Raw genomic sequence first — 20,639 nt, 5'->3', positions numbered from 1 at the left:
AACATAACATACGCTGGTTCGGTTATGGAGCACGCACCTTTTCTTTACTTAACATTACTGGGGGTAAAAACCGCTTTTTGGTTCATTCGTCAAAGCAGTATCTCGTGCATGTTTATGCACCCCAGCTGTTAACGTCGAAGCTACAGTAACCTTCCCCTACTCCAGGTCAGACGGCACACGTGCTCTTACGCAATCGAGCTCCCCGACTGACCATAGCCCAGTCGTATCACATAATTATATGACACCCACTTGTGACTTTCCGAGATGGTTAACGTTCGGTTTGAAATGTAAGTTAATGTTGAAAATTGATATTGGATGTCGAGCGCTTTGCCGATTAAGCCAACCTGGCATACAATTCTCCGGGGTAAAAATAGAAATGTTAACTTCAAATGTTACAAATGAATTCTCGAGCATGCTTCTACTCGTCGGTTTCACCATTCGTATCTGTGTACTGTTACGTTCTGTCGATCTCACTGTTCGAGCTAAGTTAAGTTGATCACTGACCCTATGCTCCCGTTCAAAAAATGCATTAACCAATCGCCGATCGGCTCTGACGTCATTGCATGACATGATTTCCTTGCCCATAATTCCAAACGATTTTGGAATTTGTGAAGGCTTAGTTCGGATCGACGACGCTCTATGGTCAGTTTACCATATAACGGGAAGCAAGCGGGTTAAAACGGGCGTCGGTAGAGCCAATAAAAGGGGATACGAACTAGAAGATCCTGTTCAGAAATCAATGTCAGTACCAGTAGAACTAACATATGTTTGCAATTTCTATGTCCCTAATTTCATCACCAATCTTTTGTGCAAAATATAACCTACCTTAGTGCGGACATTGTAGAGATTTCGGATGACATACTGGAAACAGCACAGCGCAACCTTCCTCGTTTCCCTGGCACGAACTTTGAACTGCAGGGATTTCGGCATCCTGGTCTCACTGAAACCCTTTTCCCACGTTCACACTCACAAACAAAGCCCAGAAAGACCGGCTGAAAAAAGAAAACAAGTCGCGTAAGGCGAAAATACAACATTAATTTAGTCAAGCTGTCGAACTCACAAAATCACGCAATGCAATTTTTCAGCAAGACCGTATACTCGTAGCATCGTCAGTCCACCGCTCGTGGCAAAGGCAGTGAAATTGACAAGAAGAGCGGGGTAGTAGTTGCGCTGAGAAGGATAGCACGCTTTTCTGTACCTCTCTTCGTTTTAACTTTCTGAGCGTGTTTTTAATCCAAACATATCATATCTATATGTTTTTTTTGGAATCAGGAACCGACAAGGAATAAGATAAAAGTGTTTTTAAATTGATTTCGAAAATTTATTTTGATCATAATTTTTATATTTTTAATTTTCAGAGCTTGTTTTTAATCTAAATATAACATATTTATATGTTTTTGGAATCAGAAAATGATGAAGAATAAGATGAACGTAAATTTAGATCGTTTTATAAAAAAAATATGTTTTTTACAATTTTCCGATTTTTAATGACCAAAGTCATTAATTAATTTTTAAGCCACCAAGCTGAAATGCAATACCGAAGTCCGGCCTTCGTCGAAGATTGCTTGGCCAAAATTTCAATCAATTTGATTGAAAAATGAGGGTGTGACAGTGTCGCCTCAACTTTCACAAAAAGCCGGATATGACGTCATCAAAGGCATTTATCGAAAAAAAGAAAACAACATCCGGGAATATCATTCCCAGGAACTCTCATGTAAAAGTTCATAAAGATCGGTCCAGTAGTTTGCCATGCACACACACACACACACACACACACACACACACACACACACACACGCACACACACACACACATACACCACGACCCTCGTCTCGATTCCCCCTCTATGTTAAAACATTTAGTCAAAACTTGACTAAATGTAAAAAGATGGACACACAAACACAGATTTGTAATTAACAAAAACCTTAGCATACTGACAGATACAGATACATAAACAGGAACAAACACACACACACACACACACACACACACACACACACACACATACACACACAAACACCCCTACACACCCACACACAAACACACACAAATAAACACACGAAAACAATACACAAACTAGCAAACACACTAATTAAACGAATAAATCAATTCTATTGGAGCAGTAGGAGATAGCATTGTTGCTAACTTTTGCCGTAAAGCTTAATTCAAAGCAATAAATTGTAGATTAAATGCCACGAGGCACAGTCCAGTGTTAAGAGAGACACCAGTATCGTCATGATTTTAATGATAAGAGACACAAACGTTATGTTTAAAATTAGAAAGCAGATCAGTATTGCTAGTTGTTGACCTGGTGAACTAGCTTCTACTATTGAATACTACTGGAATAGACACTGTCATTGCTTTTGTTATGAGTTAATGTTCCAAAATGACAATTGCTATACTTTTAGCCATTGTCGTTTAATTAGGCTGCTCAGATTTGTACTTGCTTATGTTTATCTGCTCTTGTATTGCTGCACGTGTTTAATTGGAGATTTTATCAAAAATGTGCATGGTAATTAATCCGTAATGCGTTTGCTTCAAGTGTACAAGACAATTTCGGGTCATTCTGGGTTGAAAACATTCAAACAGAATGGAACATTGATACATTGATACGTAGGTAACCACATCAAAAAGGTTTCTGGATTTCAACTACACGGATATCGTGCTTGCCAAAAAGGAATTTTAGAAAGCTTTGTTAAAGGACCCCAACAGGCTTTTTTAAGGTCAGATAAAGCAGTTTGGGTTGATTTAATGATATAGGTAAGCATCTACAGATGCAACAACCGATCAGTAAATCACAGGTTTTGTGTTGCATCATATCAGTCTGATTTTACACAAAATGCATGCTCAAAAAGTGGTCAAATTCGTCTGCTACGCGATACTTCAAATTCCCCGCGGCGGCAAGCCCTTGGCTGTGACTTCACACCCAGGCATCGGAAGCGAAAGTAGCGACGCTCGGTCTGCGTCTTTGCTGCTGCCGTGGATGCGCGCGTACTCCCGACACCATGCCGAGAGAGTGTGTTGCTAAACAATGCAATAAATAATTAATTATTTATCGTAATTGGTAAGGACATCAAACCTAAAACTTTGCAGGAAGCTTAATTTATACATCCCCGCAACGATGGGAAAAGCCCTGGAAGTAATAAAACTAACTAAATAGGACAATATGTCGGCCTTTAAGCGCCATGCAAAAGGGTAGTATATTTTCACCAGCAATGTTCAACATACAACAACAACAAAAGTGCATAGCTCCCCGGATAAACGATCATGCTTACCGCACCAGATCTGCTAAGGCTTTAACACGGGATAACCTTCCTTCCACTTGGGCAACTACCTAAAATCAACAGCCTGGCCACGCTCAGTGCAGAGTGCTAATTTTGTGTTGCATTAATTTCATAGATAACACATAATTTATTCAAAAAACAACCTCGCTGACTGTACAAAAAGTAGCCAAGCCGTTCATGTTGGTATGTGTTCAAGTTGCGGGCCGCTCTTATCCCACTTAAAAGCCTGAACAGATATATCTGGTAAATATGACCGTCAAGGGGGGTAGAATCATACCTTTAAAGCAGCGAACGACGAAGAAGAAGAAGATACCTTTCAAGCAGAATGTCCTGCTTCCTGGGCCTTTTCCTTTGACACCTTCGCAGTTTCCACTATTCTCTGAACTGTCTGACTCTTTTCTGCAGCATTCACCACTAGCGTGTCAGTCGTTTTTGTGCAACGGGGTTGTTTCCTTGTATTGTATGGCTAAACAAAGAGGGCCGAAGTGCTAAATGTGTCCTTCCCTCTTAAAAATATTCATGCGTGTATCTCTCTCTCTCTCTCTCTCTCTCTCTCTCTCTCTCTCTCTCTCTCTCCCTCCCTCCCTCCCTCCCTCCCTCCCTCCCTCCCTCCCTCCCTCCACCCATTGCACCTCGGTTCGACCGTACATAAGGTAACTTTCAATTCCTGTTGTGCAGCGGGATAAAGACCCTCTCATACATACCTCGGAGATATACCTTCACTCGGTCGGAGCGACGTCACGTGACATTTTATATGGTGGAAGAGAATGCTGTCGCTTATTTTCCTTCTGAGGATGAGGGTTTAACATGGATCGGGAACTTACAGGACAACCGCGGCTGTGGTTGCAAGTTTGGATAGTTCTTTCCGTGAATGAGCATCGTTTTAGTCTTAACCGAACTCAGAAGGAAAATAAGCGACAGCATTCTCTTCCACCATATGTGGCCATTTCTGCGAAAAGGGACATCGTTGATCTGAACCTCTGATTGGAGAAACGCGGGGTCAAAGTTTGAGCAAAATGTAAACAAACTTTGCTGTGCTGACTGACGCCCACTTCAAGTTGAATTTCTAAAAAGTTCAATGAATTATCAGCGATAGCACAATGAACAGCAATTTAAAGTAATGGAAAATAGTCTTGGGATCAACATTACAAACTTCTACAAATGTTTATGTTCATTCCTCCTCAGGAAAAACACATCGAACCGATGACAAGTTGACTGCGATGATGCCGAAAATGCCGACAGAGTGTTTTGTTGTGCTTCGAGAAACATTTTTTCGTCGCTAGTTTTGGTCAAGTTAAAACAACTTACCTATTTTTTTTTAATGTTTGACAGTAAGCTTAATATAAACTTTCATCTGGAAGCACATTCAGCAAAGTGATGTAGCCAAAACATCACACAGCTACATTTCTCTAGACGGATCTATACGCATAGTTCAGGTAGATCTGACTTTCATGCGACCGTAGCACTGTACGAAAAAGCAGACGACAAACGCAGTTGCCCGATGAAGAACAGTTACTCCCCGTTTACATCTTTAGTTGCTTCCCTTGCTAAAGTTACTGATATTTAGATCAGTGGTTGCTGACTGGGGCATTCTGTTCTTTGCAGCTGTGAATTCTGATAGTGGAAGGGCAAGTCAGTCTTCTCAGTTGAACACGGAATGTTCTGCTGACAGAAGTCACTTTGGGATAAGACAACGATTTTGTTGACGAGGTCAATGCTGTTAATTCAGAATAATTTTGTTGCACTTCGCCCGGACATTTGTGACTCCGAAGTCGAAGCAGATACTTTGATCACGATGGTGTTGTAAACGTTCATGATGACAACGCACACTACTAATCGGTTAAAGAGTTCTCCAAGAGCATAGGCCTATTGCGAAGCAAGGTCTTCCTCTTCCTGATCGTTTGAATGCCCGGACATCGTAAATGAGAACCTGTTGCTCTTACCGTTTGCTGTCTCCACTTAGATCTATGACAGGCTACAATTTCAGGTAAGTTACCATATAGACTGCAGTGTGTGTTTTGTGTGTGTGTGTGTGTGTGTGCGCGCGCGCAGCTTGTGTGTGTGTGTGTGCGCGCGCGCAGCTTGTGTGTGTGTGTGTGTGTGTGTGTTGTGTGAGGGTTTCTGTATGTGTGTGTGTGTGTGAGCGTGTGTGTGTGCGTGTGTGTGTGTGTGTGTGTGTGAGTGTGTGAGAGAGAGAGAGAGAGAGAGAGAGAGAGAGAGAGAGAGAGAGAGAGAGAGAGAGAGAGAGAGAGAGAGAGAGAGAGGGGGTAGATAGAGGAAGAGAGATGAGAATGACAATGATGATTTTGATGATGATGATGATGATGATGATGATGATGATGATGATGATGATGATGATGGTGGTGGTGGTATGTGTGTACGTGTACAGTAGTATGTTTTTAAACTCCTCTTTTTTTATTTAACCAATGTTACTCTCTTTCTCTCAGTTTGCTGGCGTGGAACAGCAAACAAGTCCAGCAATTCACCGGACAGTGCAACAACAAAAGACATAAGTGCCTGGCCACAAAGCAGGTGTTCGGCAGAATGGGGCAACAGCAATGTCCAACGGTCAAAGGAAATCAGCATGGTTTACCCTTGGGACTTTGCTCAGTAGGTTAAGACATATTAATACTTTACAATTTGTCAGTACTTTAAAAAAAAGGGGGGGGGAGCAATACAGTTATATATTTGTGTTTATGTGCTGTTTTCTCCAACAAAGAAGCACACACACAGACACACACAGACACACACACACACACCACACACACACACACACACACACACACACACACACACACCACACACACACACACACACACACACACACACACACACTACATTTTCGATAATGTCACCATACCATACCAGCTTAGAAATGGCAAGTGGACAGGTACCCAAAACCAGACTTGAGCTGTGCAAATAGTGGTTAGTAAATAATATGTTGATCAACTCTGTGGTTGCCTTTGTTTCAGAGAAGCAAATCGTCTACCTTGCGAATGAGGCAGGGGTACAGAGGAGGGTAGCAACTTCAGTCTTCGGCATGGTGCATCAATACTTTGGCATGCAGTTTTGTGTGTGAATGAACAGCACAAATCCATTTTGAAAATGTCTTGATCGTCGGCCACATCAAGTTCGACCCTGATTGGCATTTCAGTTTGTTGAAAGTAAAGGGAGACGTTCGATAGCAGAGTGCACGGATGACATTTTCAATTCAGTGAAGTGATGGACAGACTGACAGACCCACGTGTGCAAGGACACACAGCACCATGTTACTTTCTACAACGGGAAACTGTATTTACCAAGGAAACTGAACAATTAATCCTTGTTATGAAATTTAGAAGTACCACAACTTCAAGTCGACAAGTGTGTGTGTGTGTATTGTTTTCAGCAGACAACCTCAAATAGTTTGTGTTTGTATGTGTGTGGGTGAAGAAAGAATAGAACATGGAGGGGGGAGAGGTAGTATGAAAGAAGAAGAAATATTCGAGAAAAAAAATCATATGGCTGATTGTTTTTACATTTAGGTGACATGCGACTCATTTCGTGGTGAAGGGTCACATTTGGTTATATCGCGACGGAATTTTGTGTGTGGCTTGGAGCAAACCTTCTTCATAGGTCTTTTCTTTTCTCAGTCAAATGTGTACATTTTTAAATCAACAAACTTTATCAGTAAACTAATATGTTTAAATAAATAAATAAATAAAAAATAATCATAACATAAATTTATTTCTAATGTTCAGCTCAGTTTCCAATAATAAGCATACACCCAAATCTAACTTTTTCCCATATATAAATGTTCCAATGGTCATTTTGGTAATTAGAATACAATAATTCACAAAATAAATATAATCATTTTTCAAACTTTCCCTAAAATAACCCAAAAATACATTTTCTTCATTCAAAATGATGGCAACATTGTACTTTCTTATAAACAAAATTATATGTTTGAGTTATAAGCCTGTGACTAAGGTGACCCTCACACTGTTACCAGACACTCCCCGGACTTATATTAAGCCTAGCGCAGAACCGCGCGAGGTGACATGCGACTCATTTCTTGGTGGAGGGTCACATGTAATTTTCTTATTTTTTAAATTTCAGAGCTTGTTTTTGATTCGAGTATAACATATTAGTCAGTCGCCCAAAGACCACTTGGGTCAACCCGACGGGGTTGGGGTTGCCACCACACTTTTTTGACAGATTTTAACAATAGAATTCTAAATCTAGAGTCCTAGGGCTATTCGTTATACCGCTTTTGAGAAAAACGTGGTTTTGTGTGCGTATTTTCCTTCTTTTGGCTTACTATTCCCGTTTAGAGGGTTGGGTTCATTAAGCGGACATAGAAGTTGAACCGCTTGTCTGACATTCTTTAACGGCATATCATTGGAAAGGTAAGGTAATCATACAGATTTTAACGTCAGTTAAAATGACGTCACATTGTTCTTGTGTATGTAGTGATGACGTATTTTTGTTTTTTCAAAATATCGTTATCAGCGAAGTCCGCCGCTTTGGGTGTTTCATTTAAATCATTTGAAAATAAGCAAGACATAAAATACAACTATACAGTTTTAATTGGAAGTAAGTAAATCATGTTATAGTGCATCTAGAGGAAGGGCCTTTAATATGGACCACTTTTTGTTTCACGCTGCTAACTAGCTTGTTTTCTTGCAAAGCAGTTTCATTTTGTGTTTGATAGCTGTTCTCTCTTTCGTAAAAATTTATAATGAGAGCGCTGCTAAAAATGCCAAAATGTGCACTCGATCGCTTGTACTTTTAAAGAAAAGTTAAATATAGAATGACGTCAAGAGCGAGAATGCATAGAAATTACGTCATGAGCAAGGGAGATCATCCTTTACTCTGTGTGTGCCCAGCTGAAAAAGTACCACACGATGTACTATAGTATACTATAGTAAACTATAGTAAATGTACCCTGTACTATAGTAAACTATAGTAAATGTACCATGTACTATAGTACATACTGTAGTACATGGTACTTTGTACTATAGTACTGTGTAGTAAATGTACCCTGTACTATAGTACTTTGTGGTACAGTAGAGTACTTTGTACTTTGTACTATGGTACTTTTTATTGAATGTACCCTGTACTACAGTAGTACTATAGTACCTAGTACTTTGTACTATGGTACTTTTTTGTGAATGTACCCTGTACTACAGTAGTACTATAGTACGAAGTACTTTGTACTATGGTACACTGTGGTACTTTGTACTATGGTACTTTGTACTATAGTACAACAGTACATAGTACTGCGGTACAGTATAGTAGTAATAGTATACATGCATTTTGTGTTTTTATTTTTATTGTTTTATTAATATAACTTATCAGCTAAGCATAACAATTTTGTTGTTGAAATTAAGTTGATTAAAAAACATTGTTTTTAAAATTGTGTTTGATATCACCAGTTGTGCATGTAAACGTGTTGTGTGTGTTTTTACAAGGTAGTCGTACATATAAGATTTATTATGTTTTGTGCGTGCGTGTGTGTGAATTAAGCCGTTTGTTGGAGATGACATGAGATATTTTCAAACTTGTTAACTGTGCATTTGCAAAATACACGTAGGAATAGGCTACTTTGTGCTCACACACACACACACCACACACACACACACACACACACACACACAGTCACACCGGCTGACACACGCTCGCACGTGCACACACACAAACACGTGGGTACGCACATATTCACTTAGGAGAAAGGACTTTTGTAACGTCAGATGTACATAAACTGTATAGTTAGTTTTTTGTAAACAGTTAGCATCAAATGTGAAATTAATATTTCATTAACGTTACCTTGGAACGCTTCTCACAAAAAAGTTTTCAAAAGAGAATTTAACAATTGCTTTAAAAGTTAAAGGATAAGGATACGATAAGGATAAGATTTTATATAGTCCTGTGAGGTTGCCCTCATGGAAATTCGGGCTGCTTTCTCCATGGGGAAAGCGAGCTGCCATACAGTATACGGCGATACCCACACATTTTGTTTCCTGCATGCGTGTATTCATGTTTCCGAGCCCTGACACTTTCGCTGTGAACTTGGGTTCTTTATCGTGTGCATGCGGCCACCGAGGAGAGTCTGCACGATGTTGACTCTGGGAAATAAATCCCTCGCCGAACGTGGGGATCGAACCCACGCCGATTGCGACAACTGGTTTTGAAGACAGCGCCGCTACCGACTGAGCTATTTCCCGCCCGCCCGAAACGCTTTGTAAAATGGTCTGCAGTGAAATTTTGAAACAATACCTTTTTTATGTTAAATTTAACGTTTGCCAAAATAATTCTTCATATAGGATCAAGTGCAAAGTTCTTGGTTTGACCTGAAGTTGACTGAAGTTTGCTGTGTGTACAATATTGTTTCATTTTAAATAATTTGAGAGAGAGAGAGAGAAAGAGAGAGAGACTGAGAGAGAGAGAGAGAGAGACAGAGAGAGAGACAGAGAGAGAGACAGAGAGAGCGTTGTGGCATACAAGCATTACAAACAAGTGTTTTTTCACCCATGCAGAGAGGCACCCCTATTCTAATCACATCATATACACGGACATTCACACACACAAACACACACACAATATGAGATTTAAAAAAAAAGGTTATATAATATGTACACATCGAATGCTTAACAGAGAGAGAGAGAGAGAGAGAGAGAGAGAGAGAGAGAGAGAGAGAGAGAGAGAGAGAGAGAGAGGGAGAGAGAGAGAGAGAGAGAGAGAGAGAGAGAGAGAGAGAGAGAGAGAGAGAGAGAGAGAGAGAGAGATCATAATTAACTTTATTACGTCAGGATCAAGGTTTTAGGCTTAACCTCATCTTCCAACCTGTCCTTGCAGGGCCGGACTACCGGGGGGGGGGGGGTTATGGGGGTTGCGCAACCCCCCCCCCCACCCCCCTAGCCTAAACATGTACCTCACTTATTTAAAACATTTTTTATTATTGTTTATTTTATGCCGTTTCATGCAAGGAGCGACCATTTTCCTATCTCAGAATATTACCTACCCATCAGCTTCAGGGGGCTTTGCCCCCTGACCCCCACAAGGGGCTCTGCCCCTTGACCCCGCCAGGGAGAACATCCCCCTGGACCACCACTGGCAACCCCCCCCCCCTCTCTCCTCTTTGCCTAGTCCGCCCTGCCTTGGAACATATACAGAGAATAATTGTAAACGTAAGCAAAAGACTGCACACCCACACACACACACGCACGCACGCACACGCACACGCACATGCCGCACTCACGCCCACACGCAGCGGCATGCACACACACAAACCGCTGACATTCGCTTACCGAAACACACACACACACACACACACACACATATATATATACCCCCACATCCCCCCCACACACACATCCCCCATACACACACATACTGCGTAAACTCACACACCATCACACACACACACACACACACTTGTGTGCGTTGCATATCTATGCACATGCTAAAATGAACAGAGCAGTACCTAAAAGGAACTGTAACTCATAAAATTGAATAGCTAGTAAAAACATTTAAGTTTTGGTTGAGTATATATATACATAAAATATTAGACTAGCAAAGTCATCAAACACAAGACCAAACAAAAACAAACTGAGCCGGCTACTTTCGATACGAAGAAAGGGTTAGCATGCGAGAGTTATGTCCCTTTAAAATCGAAGAGGAGACCACTCCGAAGTAAATCAAGGGACAGCACTAGTAACTGATTTTCAACGAACGAACTTCAACTCACAAGAAAGAGTTTGCACCAGGGAGATTGGAAAAAAGCGGGCTACAACATCACGAAAGGAACCCACCAAGAGAGTGTAACCATAATTCAGAGAGCAGAAGATGGATCTGGACTGAGAAGTAAGCCTTCAAGAGTTTTCCACGTAATCGTATCCAGATTCGCTCAGGAGTTATCGAGTGATTTGCAACTGTAACTGCCAAGTCATCGACTATCGAGTGAGGAGTACGTATAATTATTCTTTACAGCTCCCACAACTCTTTTTCACTATCACTGTCACTACCCGTATCCGACTATTTTTGAGATTTGCAAAGTTTATACCATTGTGAGAATCTGAATCAATACAATTACAGTGACCATTGGGCCGTCTGGTTGGTTTTTTTCTCTTTGAGTTTGAGTTTGATGTTTTTACTTTGAGTTTTACTTGTTTGTTGATTCTATCTGGATCTGGCTGCCCCACATAGTGGTGTTCGTGGGGAGTACGTGACAGAAGCGGACTATTTCGTTAACTGTTTACTTGTAAATTCCCATTTTGAAAACATGTATACATGACTTTTTCAGATTAAAAATCTGTCGGCAATGTGGAAAAGAGGTTGAACTGGTAACAGGAACAGTGAGCTGGTTGATCAACTTGATGGCATGGCTGTACCAAATCATTCAATTGGAACGGAACCGACAAAAACACCAATGTTTCCATTCTTCTTTGTGCTGAAAGTTTACACTGACAGGGACAACAAGTAAGTGACATTTTAAACTCTTGTCTTAAAGCCATATGTACTCGATGACTATACACGCTAATTGCTTTACCAACAGCTGGAGACATGCTAAATTAAGTTCCCTGCAAGATATTGTGGTCTAGGACCCCTTAAATGTTGAGATATTTGAATTTTTATTTTGATCTAGATCGTCCTATTTATAGATTTGCCAACAGAGGGAACGTTGACGCAAGGGAAATAACTCCGCGTCTTTGTTGACATCCTCACTTTTTCAGAGGCTAGAACAAGCTGTAATGCATGTATATGGTCCGCGCATGGCGACATATCGTCATTACATGGTCTTATGGTGCGTTTGACATCGATTATGGGCAAACTATAACACACACACACACACACACTGACACACACACACTGACACACACACACATATTTAAACATCAAGTTTTTCTGTTCACTTTCAGTGATGGACGGCCTATCTGGTGGCCTGTAATTATTCCAGTGTCTTGGGGGCACAAGAGGCAAAACTGTTTGATGTTACTTTTTGTGTTTTTATTTCTGCATGCTTTATTTGGATTACTAGAAAACCTCTTTTTATTCCTTTGTGCAAATCTATTTGACCTTTATTCTTTTACTTTTAGTGAAAAACAAAACTGCCTGAGTTGGTGGGGAAGCTTCTGGACTCCTGGTCAAAAAAACAGTCGGCAGGGTGATGACAGATGGCTGTACCAATGAGTCATTCAGATAGAAAAGGAAGCAGACACCAAGGATTCCATTCTCTGTGCTGAAATTGTGAAAAGTTGTACTCTTTAACCAGTAAGTAAATTATTAACAACAAATTATAAAATTTCATTTCAAATTTAATGTAATTTGCAATACGGTACTAGCATAGCTGAATTTGGTATTTATGATCCACTGTTGTGTTATGTTTGCAACACACACATATACATTCAAATATAAACTGCGTCTGAATAAGTGATGGACATTTCTTGTTTGATTCACTGTCTTGGATCAAATTTTCAAACAAATTTTGCTTTTCTTGGGTGTGTGTTTGTTTTTGTTTAGCCCTTAATTGTGATGCACAGACACACACACACACACACTTAAAGACACACTCCCTTTTAGGACCTTGCTTTTTTCATATTTTCTGTGAATAACCTTTGTGAATCATCAATCAACGGCCTTTTTAAGACACCCAGGGGTCCTTTTTAAGGCCTATTTTTCTCAGATATTTTGAGGTCTAACAAGGGGAGTTCCACTGTATGAGCAAGCCTTAGTTCTATGTTTAAGTATAACAATGGGTGAAGTGCATCTGACTTTATATTTGTCATATCATTTTAAAAGCCCCTAAAAAGTTTTGTTGATCATCATTATAAAAATACAGTCATGAAATTTCTGGCTGGATACTCAGTCCTCTCTTGTTGACTCACATGCGAAGCAAAAGTGAGTCTATGTACTCACCCGAGTCGTCCGTCCGTCCGTCCGGACGTCCGGACGTCCGTCCGTCCGTCCGTCCGGCCGTCCGTCCGGAAAACTTTAACGTTGGATATTTCTTGGACACTATTCAGTCTATCAGTACCAAATTTGGCAAGATGGTGTATGATGACAAGGCCCCAAAAAACATACATAGCATCTTGACCTTGCTTCAAGGTCAAGGTCGCAGGGGCCATAAATGTTGCCTAAAAAACAGCTATTTTTCACATTTTTAACATTTTCTCTGAAGTTTTTGAGATTCAATACCTCACCTATATATGATATATAGGGCAAAGTAAGCCCCATCGTTTGATACCAGTTTGGTTTACCTTGCTTCAAGGTCAAGGTCACAGGAGCTCTTCAAAGTTGGATTGTATACATATTTTGAAGTGACCTTGACCCTGAACTATGGAAGATAACTGTTTCAAACTTAAAAATTATGTGGGGCACATGTTATGCTTTCATCATGAGACACATTTGGTCACATATGATCAAGGTCAAGGTCACTTTGACCCTTATGAAATGTGACCAAAATAAGGTAGTGAACCACTAAAAGTGACCATATCTCATGGTAGAAAGAGCCAATAAGCACCATTGTACTTCCTATGTCTTGAATTAACAGCTTTGTGTTGCATGACCTTGGATGACCTTGACCTTGGGTCAAGGTCACATGTATTTTGGTAGGAAAAATGTGTAAAGCATGTGAGTCGTATGGGCTTTGCCCTTCTTGTGTTACAGATGCTGTGAAGCGACAGGAGGTGCTCCTTCGGCAGATAAGGACAACAACAAAGAGTTTTGTATCACTTTATGGAACTTGTTATATATCTTTCAGGGTCCTAAATGGAGGGTTTCACTGGAGCAGTGACTGTTGGACAACAAGTGCAGGGTGTGTTTGGACCTCCTGGATCAACATGTGTGCAGAACTGCTGAGGGCTTGAACTTCATGGGTGTGTGTAAGAAATTTCATATTAGATTTTGATATTAACATATTCCTGTGGTGCTATATAATTTAAATTATATGAGTAAATGAATATGTCTGTATGAATGTACGTATTTGCTGTGTCATTGTGGCATAGATATATATATAGACCTATAGCAATAACAAGACATACATGCTGTGAATCATATGCTTTTATGCTCTCCTTGTACAAATCTGAATTAACTGAAATTTTTCTTAATGGCCTAGCACAGCCAGCTCTTTTCGACCTTTACATAGGGCCACAGTCAGAGATTGTAGAGTACACAGAGACCATTCATACTTCTTTGCGCTAAGGTAGGACTGCAGGTTATGTTTTTATCACGGCTTTGTCAACATACTGTCATTTCTGTCCGGCTGACAGTGCTGCAAACATTCATTGAATTGAAAAATGTGTTCGTTATTGTTTGTGAACATTCTTTTTTAAAAGACCTGGAAAAAAGCTCCAGAACAGATTATATAATACATGATAATATGTAATTGAATTTAAATTTTCTTTTCAAATCAGTGTCTTTTTACAAATTAGCCTTTGTTAGTTTTATGAGTTTAAAGGCATATGTACTCGATGACTATACACGCTAATTGCTTTACCAACAGCTGGAGACATGCTAAATTAAGTTCCCTGCAAAATATTTTGGTCTAGGACCCCTTCAATGTTGAGATATGTTAATTTTCATTTTGATCTGGATCGTCCTATTTATAGATTTGGCAACACATGTAACGTTGATGCAAGGGAGCTAACACCGCGGCTTTGTTGACATCCTCACTTTTTCAGAGGCTAGAACAAGCTGTAATGCATGTATTATGGTCCGCGCATGGTGACATATCGTCATTATATGGTCTTGTGGTGCGTTTGACATCGATTATGGGCAAACTACACTTTGTAAACACGGGAGCGCGTACATATGCCTTTAAGTCAGATATCAACACATACTGAATGCATAGTTCAGTCTTGAGTGGGAGAATGTTTGAGGCATAAATTGCTTTTGACAACAACAAAAGTTCCCAGTTAAATAGAGAAGCTCCCCCAAAATCATTTTATTGACTCACATGCGAAGCAAAAGTGAGTCTATGTACTCACCCGAGTCGTCCGTCCGTCCGTCCGTCCGGAAAACTTTAACGTTGGATATTTCTTGGACACTATTCAGTCTATCAGAACCAAATTTGGCAAGATGGTGTATGATAACAAGGCCCCAAAAAAATACATAGCATCTTGACCTTGCTTCAAGGTCAAGGTCGCAGGGGCCATAAATGTTGCCTAAAAAACAGCTATTTTTCACATTTTTCACATTTTCTCTGAAGTTTTTGAGATTCAATACCTCACCTATATATGATATATAGGGCAAAGTAAGCCCCATCTTTTGATACCAGTTTGGTTTACCTTGCGTCAAGGTCACAGGAGCTCTTCAAAGTTGGATTGTATACATATTTTGAAGTGACCTTGACCCTGAACTATGGAAGATAACTGTTTCAAACTTAAAAATTATGTGGGGCACATGTTATGCTTTCATCATGAGACACATTTGGTCACATATGATCAAGGTCAAGGTCACTTTGACCCTTATGAAATGTGACCAAAATAAGGTAGTGAACCACTAAAAGTGACCATATCTCATGGTAGAAAGAGCCAATAAGCACCATTGTACTTCCTATGTCTTGAATTAACAGCTTTGTGTTGCATGACCTTGGATGACCTTGACCTTGGGTCAAGGTCACATGTATTTTGGTAGGAAAAATGTGTAAAGCATGTGAGTCGTATGGGCTTTGCCCTTCTTGTTACACATGCCTAAAGCCAGCATAGTGCAAGCAGATTTATTTGTGTATGTGCTTGTATGTACAAAGACAGATAATTTGTACAAGTGTTGGCTCTTCATTTTTAATTATTTTTTCAGGATCCTTGGGGGGTTCCACTGTATCTGTGACTTTTGGACAACATATCAAGTTCTGGTGGTTTTTTGACCTAATGGATCAACATATATGCAGACCTGCTGAGTGCTTGAGGTAAATTGGTGCATTTAGATATATTGTTTTGCCTACCTGAGAGATACCACCCATGTGTCATGATGTGATAAATGAACCATCTCTTCACAGGCGTGTCTATCATGTAAATGAGGTTGGTTCAAACAACATGTCTGACAGGGATGTCATTTTCCACTGCTTATGCAAAATCTCCGAGACAAACTTCATTCTCAAAACATTCGTGAGAAAATGGCAAGCCCAAAAGTGTTCCGAGAATGACTTTGCATCTGTGACTTTGTAATCATGAGCAGTGGAATATATAAGGTCCCTGCCAGACTAGCTTGCCATGACCTCAATGATATTCCCACATGTGGGTGTATGGTTTAGTTACTACATGGGTTACTCTCTCCGGTACGTAGGAATTGAAAACAGAATAATTCATGGCTTGCTGTGTGGCACCAGATTTACACTTATTGCTTTTCAAATATGAAATATTCACGATGGGCGCAGTGGCGTGGTGGTAAGACGTCGGCCTCATAATCGGGAGGTCGTGAGTTTGAATCCCGGTCGCTGCCGCCTGGTGGGTTAAGAGTGGAGATTTTTCCGATCTCTCAGGTCAACTTATGTGCAGACCTGCTAGTGACTTAACCCCCTTCATGTGTACACGCAAGCACAAGACCAAGTGCGCACGGAAAAGATCCTGTAAACCATGTCAGAGTTCGGTGGGTTATAGAAACACGAAAATACCCAGCATGCCTCCCCCGAAATTGGCGTATGCTGGCTGAATGGCCATACACGTAAAAATCCACATGAGTGAACGTGGGAGTCTAAGCCCATGAACGAAGAAGAAGAAGAAAAAGTATTCACTTTTACTTGTGTAAACCCAGTAACACACAGTAGGCTATGTAGTGTTCTCTATTTGTATCATTGAAACGCTTCTGTCCCGTCAATCACACTTTAAATTGCCTTACATTTTGGATGACATATGCCACCCCTTTAGTATTCCACTGATAATAGTTTTAGCTAAATAGTTTCAGCTAATCGCTATGGAGTATGCAAACACTGGAATTATATGCGATGAAACACTCAAGCTGCTTTCTCTTGCTTATAGCTGAGAGCAGCACTGCAGCAGTGACTGTTGGGTGGAGGATCCAGTTCTGCCTGTTTCCGACATAATGGATCAACATGAGTGCAGACCTGCTGAGCGCCTTATCTTCTTGGGTGTGTATAGATGTATACATTTATTGTATTCATAAATTGTCACACACACACACACACACACACACACAGATATACTGACAAAGACATTCATGCCTGCACACACGCAAGCACAAACATACACGCACCAGCACGTTTCAAACCCCACCACCGTCTCAGTCGGTGCAGCTGTTTCGGAGCCTTTAGTCATCATAATACACACACAGACAGACACAAGTTTTAAAAGTTAGATATATATGCACTAAAAGCCACGGCACTTTAAGTTAGCTTTCATTATCATTCTCTTAAAGTTTGGCCCTCTTTGCTTCAGTCTGCATGCTTTCTCATAGTCATACTGCTGTGTCATTGCAGGTTTCATTCCATGTTCTGGTGTGGATGTCATAAGCAAGAGAGCCTCCTGTTCACTTCCAGCAGATGACTGCATGGTGAAGGACCTTGATACCACTTACAGACGTCAAAGCAGCTAGCTAGATGCCATTGGAGAACATGGAGAACAAAACTATTCAGCGGGTGCCATCGGCGAACATGAATACAAGTTACAGGAAAGCAGATGTCACTGGCTAGGGAACCGGACAGCAGCTACAATAAACTTCAGATGCCTGTTGCAAATAATCTGGACACCAATCACAAATCAAATAGATGTGGAGGACAGAGAACATTTCATGTGATTATTGCCACATATATAACCCTGTTTGGAAAAAAAGGGACATACGCCACACTGTATACTTTCTGGTTACATGCTGAAAACTCTCCATTGGACATTTAGTGAGTTTTGACTCACCGGGTCAGGAGAATGTCACTGATGGGGAGTATAATTAGGCTGACTTACAATGGGTAGACAGAATTGAACATTGTTGTTTTCTTGGATGGTTTTCAAGGTAGACTTTACAAAACTAACATACTGCTATGGTTTGATCAATTTCAAACATGACCACATTTGGCATTTTTTCAAAACCACATTTTTGACAAATATCAAGGATGTGTTGCGAAAGCATGTGTTCTTATTTTTCTGAAATGTTTTGAAAGCTAGATTTTTTATACTGTACAGGCTATTGAAGTTGGATGACCTCTAGATGTGACCCATGTCAAATTGACCCTCATAAACTTTTAAGTTCACAGAAAATAATAATAATAACAGAGAAATGATATTATTTTGAATGTGTTTGAAGCAAGATCGTTGTAACTCAATAACCCCCCGCGGGTTAGGGGGAAGAATTTACCCGATGGTCCCCAGCATTGTCGTAAGAGGCGACTAACTGACTGTTTCTCCTTTTACCCTTGTTACGTGTTTCTTGTATAGAATATAGTCAATTTTTGTGAAGATTTTAGTCAAGCAGTATGTAAGTAATGTTACTGGAAACTTGCATTCTCCAGAAAGGTAATATATTGTACTACGTTGCAAGCCCCTGGAGCAAATTTTTGATTAGTGCTTTTGTGAACAAGAAACAATTGACAAGTGGCTCTATCCCATCTCCCCCCTTTCCCCGTCGCGATATAACCTTGAATGGTGGAAAACAACGTTAAACACCAAATAAAGAAAGAAAGTAACTAAATAACTTTATCTGTGTAAGGTCACACACATACAGGGTTAGATGACATCAATTCAGCTTGATAGCGACGGGCGCTGTGGCGTGGTGGTAAGACGTCGGCCTCCAAAGCGGAAGGTCGAGGGTTCGAATCCCGGCCGCGGCCGCCTGGTGGGTTAAGTGTGGAGATTTTTCCGATCTCCCAGGTCAACTTATGTGCAGACCTGCTAGTGGCTTATCCCCCTTCGTGTGTACACGCAAGCACAAGACCAAGTGCGCACGAAAAAGATCCTGTAATCCATGTCAGAGTTCGGTGGGTTATAGAAACACGAAAATACCCAGCATGCTTCCTCCGAAAGCGGCGTATGGCTGCCTAAATGGCGGGGTAAAAACGGTCATACACGTAAAATTCCACTCGTGCAAAAACACGAGTGTACGTGGGAGTTTCAGCCCACGAACGCAGAAGAAGAAGAAGAAGAAGCTTGATAGTTTGCATTATTCAAGTTCAGATTGGGGTAGAGTTCCGGTCAATAATAGGGACAATCATTGTCTCCTTTGATTGTTCACAGAGTTTTCATGTACTGATGTAGGCATGATCACTTTCAAAGCTAATCATAGAAATTTAACTTGGCTGTAGGGGAGATAATTTTGAGAAAATATGTGTTGTGCTAAAGATGAATTCCCACAAAGAAGAGTTGCTATAATAAATCTGTTTTGTACATTTAATTGTTACTTGTTCTGGTTATAAACAGGGTGATAAAAAGTTGCATTAAAACTGTTTCTGCATTGGGACATTTACCAAAAATCAACAGCTTGGTTACTCACTGTGCAAGATGGACACCTTTTTTAAAATTATTATTTAATTGTGTCTTTTACATGTTAGTGAATATTTTAAAATGTTCTTACATAAGTTCGACTATTATTGCTCTGCCGAAAAATGAAAATAAAATTTAAAACATGCGATGAACCTTTACTTTCCTACCAAATGTTACAGATTGACTGCAGCGAGTGGCCTGATCGTGCACACACACATTCAATTCACACAACACAATTGATTCAGCAAAAATTGGGGCCACATTTACATCCAGTGTAATTTTTAAGGCTATGGTACTTTTTCAAGAAAGTACTGCAGTATACTATAGTAAACTACAGTAAAAGTACTATAGTACAAAATCTGCAGCAAAAAAAGTACCACACTGTACTATAGTAAACTATAGTAAAAGTACTATAGTACAAATGTACCATGCCAAAAATACCACGCTGTACTATAGTAAACTATAGTTCAAGTACTATAGTACAAATGTACTCTACGAAAGTACCACGCTGTACTACACTTTACTCTAGTAAACTGTAGTACATGTACTCTAGTAAACTATAGTTTACTATAGTTTACTATAGTATACTATAGTACATTTTGGCAAAAAAGTGCTCAAAATACTATAGTACATTTAAATGTACTATAGTTTACTATAGTATACTATAGTACATGTACCACAATGTACTATAGTACACACTAATGTATTGTACTATAGTACTTTTTGTACTATAGTTTACTATAGTACTAGTACTATAGTAAACTATGGTACACCATAGTACAATTCAATGTACTTTAGTACTTGTACTATAGTAAACTATAGTATACCATAGTACAATTCAATGTACCATAGTACTTGTACTATAGTAAACTATAGTATACCATAGTACTTTTACTATAGTATACTATAGTACATAGTGTGGTACTTTTTTACTTGGGTGTCTCCACCGCCT

General features: G+C 40.0%; 1 long non-coding RNA gene across 2 annotated transcripts; it reads left to right on the top strand.

The window, feature by feature from the left end:
- The first annotated feature begins 10,853 nt into the window (after window positions 1-10,853).
- Window positions 10,854-19,832, top strand: LOC138973319 (uncharacterized). 2 transcript variants are annotated; one of them, XR_011457962.1, is made up of 7 exons: window positions 10,854-11,232; window positions 11,569-11,744; window positions 12,362-12,536; window positions 14,026-14,140; window positions 16,062-16,170; window positions 17,240-17,349; window positions 17,698-19,832. It is a non-coding gene; the product is annotated as an uncharacterized lncRNA (long non-coding RNA). The 2 variants fall into 2 exon arrangements; XR_011457963.1 differs by lacking the exon at window positions 12,362-12,536 and having other exon boundaries at window positions 10,855-11,232.
- Window positions 19,833-20,639: the final 807 nt, after the last annotated feature.

The sequence above is a fragment of the Littorina saxatilis genome, linkage group LG8, assembly GCF_037325665.1.
Source record: "Littorina saxatilis isolate snail1 linkage group LG8, US_GU_Lsax_2.0, whole genome shotgun sequence".
In the NCBI taxonomy this organism is placed as follows: domain Eukaryota; kingdom Metazoa; phylum Mollusca; class Gastropoda; order Littorinimorpha; family Littorinidae; genus Littorina; species Littorina saxatilis.
The sequence above is the reverse complement of the archived record's forward strand: the minus strand, read 5'-3'. Positions and strand labels throughout refer to the sequence as shown.